At 51.5% G+C, this 5,763-nt stretch overlaps 1 pseudogene; it reads right to left on the bottom strand.

Annotated features, from left to right (window-relative positions):
• Positions 1-639: 639 nt before the first annotated feature.
• LOC134381822 (ATP synthase F(0) complex subunit B1, mitochondrial-like) lies at positions 640-1,409 on the bottom strand (annotated as a pseudogene).
• Between the last annotated feature and the right edge of the window lie 4,354 nt (positions 1,410-5,763).

Genomic DNA, 5,763 nt, shown 5'->3' with positions numbered 1-5,763 from the left:
GTGGTTTTCCAGTGAGTGATACAAGAGGAATGAGGGAGGGGTCGACAGCAGCAGCCACCACCCACAGCCCACCAGGCACCTTCATGCAGGGCAGCACCTGCGGGTGATCCGCCTGGCTCCCCTGCATAGGTGACTGCAGCTGGGACCTTGGCATGCACTGGCTGTCACGAGTGCCTGTTTGTGGGAGCCACACGAACATTGGCCGCAGCCAGATGCCCCTGAGTACCATGAAGCCGAGGTGCAGAAACAAAACTCTGTCTCCTTTCCTTTCCTTTCCCCCCAGATTTTAAAATTTATTAATTTATCTAATTACTAATTTATTTATCAAAAATTTTTTCTTGTTTCAATTGTCATTTTGTTGCAAGATGGTAGAATTAATTCCAAGTTTAATCTATATCTCAGTAACCTTCAGTCAGGCAGAGCTTTTTCACAGAAGCCTGCTTACTCAGAGTGGTCCTGGGGCGCCTCACAGCACAGCGGGAGGACGAACACCCGACGGCCAGTAGACGCAGCTCTCAGCACGGGAAGCTGCAAGTCTTCGTTGTTAGGGACAGGAACCTAACTCCAGTGGACAGCAGCACAGAAAGACTGGGTCACGTGGACTAGTTTCCAATTAGTCAGCAACTGCTTCCAGTGGTCTCAATTGGGGTGGACATGTGTACAGACTGGCGTTGTCCGAGCCTTCTTTCCAGCAGCTGGAGACCTGCGGTGAGTGCACTTGGTGATGGCCTCCTGTCACTGCTGTGCAGACACGCTGCACACCATGTGCTTCTCCACCCAGTTTATCATGAGCTCTTGTTCCTTCCAACACATCGTGTCTGCACAGAGCTGTGATGATCCAGGCGTTCTTCACCTCCTCATATGCTCTGTGCAGCCATTCCCGCTGAGCGACCTCCAAGGCCACAGTGTCACTCCTCTGGACACAGAGAAGGTAACGGTGCTTCTGACCCAGTGCCTGGTGTGGCTTCTGCGAATCAGTCCCATCCCGACTTGTGTGCGCGCCGCCCTCTTCACCTCTTCTGGTTGGGCAACTTTTGCTCACTGAGGTTATCAGCAAATTCTCCAGTAGAGGCGCCATATTTTCAAGTTATATAGACGAGGAACCCTGCTATTGATAGGAAAAGAAGGCCTCTGGGTAATCACATGTATTTCTTTGGAAAGACAGTACAAGATAAGCATGTAGGGGCCTGTTACAATGGTTTTAGGGTAAAAGAACTGCAAGAATTCCTCAGGGATCAGCCCAAAATGAACTCTTCCTCCACATTCAGGAAGAGGTGGTAGAGGGCATAGTTTTGGCTGTCCTGTGTGAAAGATCCGCATTGCCTGCAATATCCCTGGACCTGGGGGGCCGCGTTCTTCAGAGACGGGCCCCCTGTGGTGGCGGCAGAAAGCAACACCCGGGACAGCATAGTCAGAGAAGGTCCAGGCAGCTGTCTCGAAGTCCCTGTGACCCCAACCAGAGAACCTGTCAGGGGCAGGAGCAAGGTGGCCACTCCTATGTTAACATTTAGTTGTACGTATTTGTGGGGTACAGTGTGCTGTTTCAATACACGCATACATTGTACAGGGATTCACTTAGAGTAGCTAGCATGCCCATCACCTAAACATTTATCTTTTCCTTGTGGTAATTACAGTCAGGTCCTCTTTTCTAGCTACTTAGAAATATACAATATAGTGAAATATACAATCTAGAACGCCAGAACTTACTCTTCCTGTCTACCTGTCAATCCCCCTCTTCCTCTCCCCATCCCTCCCCCCAAGACTCTGATAACCGTCATGCTACGCTCTACTTCTGTAAGAACCACCTTTTTTTTTTTTTTTTTTAGGTTTCACATATGAGCGAGACCATGCGGTATTCGTCTTTCTGTGTCTGGCTTATTTCACTTAACACTGATGGTCTCCAGTTCTATCCGTGTTGTTGCAAATGACAGGATTTCATTTTTTAAAATAGCTGAATAGTATTCCATTGTGTGTAGATATACCACAGTATTTTTATCCATTCACCCACGGATGGGAGTTTAGGCTGACCCCGCCTCTTGGCTATTGTGACTAGTGTTGAGATGAGCATGGGAGTGCAGGTGTCTCTCATATACTGATGTCATTTCCTTTGGGATATACCCAGTAGTGGGATAGCTGGGTCATAAGGCAGTTATACTTTTGGTTTTTTAGGAACCACCTTATTTTTTCCCTTAGTGGCTGTATCGATTTACAGTGCCACCAACAATGTAGGAGGGTTCCCTTTCCTCTGCATCCTTGCCTGCATTTGTTATTTTCTGTCTTGCTGATGATATCCATTCTAACTGGGGTCCCTTGATAGCTCATTGTGGTTTTAATTTCCATTTCCCTGATGATTAGTGATGTTGAGCATTTTTTCACATGCCTGTTGCCCATTTGTGTGTCTTCTTTTGAGAAATGTCTGTTCGGGTCTTTGGCCCATTTTTCATCGTGTTGTTTGTTTTTATGCTGTTGGGTTGTTTGAATTCCTTACATGCTGTCTGATGTGCGGTTTGCAAACATGTTCTCTTGCTCTGCAGGTCATCCCTGCACTCTGCCGACAGCATCCGTGCTGTGTTCCTTTCCTTTCCAATGGCAAACTCACAGCATATTTAAGTGATTGTATTTAAATGTGGAATTGGCTAAGTCACTTCCTTCCTGGGAGAACTTTCTTCCCACAGCTTCTTCTGGGGGCAGTGGCCGTGCTGGGGACCACTTGGTCACAGACGTGGGTCAAGGGCATCCGGTGGAGGGCAACCAGTCTCAGGCTGGCTAGTGACCTCTGACCTCCAGCTCAGTGTGGAAAGACTAGCTGTGGTCCACCAGTCTCTCTAGATTTGGCAGTTTTGATGTGAAAGAAACGGGAAGCACTGGGCACTCAGCTGGGAGCACTGGTGCAAGGGGAACTGGGGCTGGTTGCAGGGGAAGCTTCAAAGAAGAACCTGCAGGGGACCAGGGGCAGATCTCAAGAGGAGTGGGAGCCCCTGCCATGGAGTCTGTGAGGCCACCTGGGTCCTGAAGCACCTTAGCTCAGGACCCGGGTCCCGCCCAGCAAGGCTTGACATTGGCTTTCCACTGGAGCTGGCTTGAGTGGACATCTGCCCTGGCTCTCCCCTGAGCTGGGCAACACAGCGGGGACAGTAGCTGGCTCCTGGCAGCTTCCCTGCAACCCACAGCCCAAGTTCTGGCATGCTCCTGTGTGCCCACACAGACCCGGGAATATTCTAAGGGTCCTGCATCTCTGATGCTCTGTGTGGAGAAGCCAGGGTCTTGAGCCTGCCGGGGGCTCAGCAGGGTTTGCCTCCAGCACAGCTCTAGGGTGTGAATTAGGGCCGTGTCACCTGACCCCATGAGGAGCCATAGTAGCAGCAAGATCTGGAGGATGACCTTTGAGTTTCGCCCTCTGGACTTTCTGCTGCTGTTCCGGGAGCACCCGAGGGTGTCTGTCCTGGGCTCTGTGCTCTGCCCGGTTCAGTCTAAAACAAGAGCGACAGTTGCCTCCTTTCCCGCACTTTCTCAGGTACATAAGTTCTCAGGTACATAAGACACGCTCTTAATTGGTCCTCCCCTGTGGTTTTGTGCATTTGTGTGTAGCATGTGCCTCTTAACGCTGGAGCTTGTGTTTTCTGCTTTAAATAGGCCTGCTTTCCAAAGTGGTCCCTGGAACCTGCCAAGTCTCCAGGTGCCATATGGGGAAGGAGAGCGTGGGCAGCCCCACACATGCACGGTACCGACTGTGCCTGGTTCCCCCACTTCGTTCAGAGCTCCTGCCAGGGACCCGCCCTGCTGGAAAGAGCCAACAGTCACTTCTCTGGCCACGTTAGGGGCTGAGGAAAGGTGGCCATGTCTTCCCTCCACCTCAGCCTTGCTCCAGCCTCAGCCCAACGAGACAGCCTTCCTTGTTCCAGTGTTATCTCCTGGCATCAAGTGCTGGATGTGAACTTGACAGCGAGTGACCAGTGTGCATCCCCTTGCCTCAGAGAAGGCAGAGGCAGCCAGATGCTTTTGCTAGGTTGCCTGGTGCTTTTGAGAATGTGTGTTTTGAAAGTAAGTGACTTTGTGTCCTTTTGTTCTGAAGGAGAGGCATTGGCCTGTGAGTGATGTGTCTCAAGCCCTCGGTCCCAGGAAATCTCAAGGAGCAGACAGGAGCACGAGGCCCCAGGGCAGGTGCAGGCACAGCACAGCTCGTGGGCACAGCGTGCGGCCAGGTTAGGGTCTCAGGCAGGCTTGGGCTCTGCTTCCGGCCTCTGCTGTTAGGTCTACATGAGTGTGTATGGGATTGTCCTCTGACTGCACTCGGGCCAGAGGGGGTAGCAGCTGCCAGGTGCCACTGTTGGGGGTGGGGCTCCCCTAAGACATTCCCAACCTCTGTTCCCCTTCCCTCCTGGTTTCCATGGGGCGTGTGTGGTGCTGCAGTGCAAGGATGTTCCCGGAACCAGGGTTGCTGGGCCCTCCTGCCTGGACCAATGGGTGTGCAAATGACCAGCCAGTGCCACTTTGGGCCTGTGGCCCACAGTGTGGGGGTCTCTGGATCTGGTGAACCGTGGCTGGATTGACATCTGTCTCCATCTTCTAAAGTGGCACCACCTCCATGGATGGCTTCAGCACCAAGTGTGGCATTAATTATTTAGTGTTACTATTTTACCCAATACAGAATTTCTTACAGTGGGAGAGAGACGAGTTGTAAAATGTAAAAAATCCCTTTATCTTGTCTTGTGACTTAACATTCAAAGTGAGTGACCACCTTTGGTGTTTCCTGCTTTGGGGAAATTGCTCACCTGGACAGAATAAACGTTTCACATTGATTTTCCTAACTACACATTGTTGATTTCAATTTGGAATCGCTCTATGTTCATGATGTTACCAAATGTGTGCAGGACTCCCAGAGGGCTTGGATGGAACGTGTCTTCTGACGGGCTTAGGGAATGTTTTATGCTCAATGGATGCCAAGTATTTTAAAGCCAGACAGCATAGTTTTTAATCTTAGAATGAGAAGAAATTAGAATAGCTTCTTTTGGGTGACCCGGTGTCTGTGTGGTGGGTGGGGGGAGCCCCGTGGGGTGGGAGCGGGGAAGGAGGGCCCAGGAAGGTGTGACAGGCTTGCTGTCCCCAGGCGGCGCCCCACACCTCCCTTGGGGTGCGTGGCTTTGCCAGCCTCGCTCGGCAGGTGAAAATGTAGAGGCTCGGGTAGCTCCTGTCCCCTCCTGTTGGCCCCTGCTGGGTTGTTTTCCCCCAGCTGGGCTGGACACAGCTTGTCCTCCCGCCTCTTCACCTGTTTCTTTTATGGTTCAGATGCTACCAAGACAGTGCAGTGTTCGAGGTAATTTACGCATGACCGTGGCGTTTTGTGTTTTCCACTCACGGCCCTAACGAGCAGCTTAACTGGCCAAGTGCCATGAATCCGCACGCAGGTAGCATCCTACACCCGTTACCTGGGGTCCGAATTACAACCAGGCTTTCCCCCACCGGCCCAAGTCATGAAGACCTGACTCTGTCATTCGTGGCTCAGCTGCTTCCCCAGGACATTCTGAGGATTCGGTGTTATTGTCAGTAACCAGAGGCCACAGTGCAATGTAAAGTCATAGATAACGGCGGGGACGGCAGGAGGAGCTGCCAGCGCTGTTCTCTGCGGTGCCCTTTCCTCTCCCAGTGGCAGTGCTCGCCCCTTGTTCTCTGTCACTTGGTGGCGGTAACCAGATTTAAAAGTAAGGGCAACGTTCAGGATAATGCCCGTAAAGTCTTAATTGGAAGGAGTCTGGGTGCCAGCCG

This window comes from Cynocephalus volans, chromosome 7, assembly GCF_027409185.1.
Source record: "Cynocephalus volans isolate mCynVol1 chromosome 7, mCynVol1.pri, whole genome shotgun sequence".
Classification (NCBI taxonomy): Eukaryota; Metazoa; Chordata; class Mammalia; order Dermoptera; family Cynocephalidae; genus Cynocephalus; species Cynocephalus volans.
Note: the sequence above shows the minus strand (reverse complement) of the source record. Positions and strands in the feature narration are given on the sequence as shown.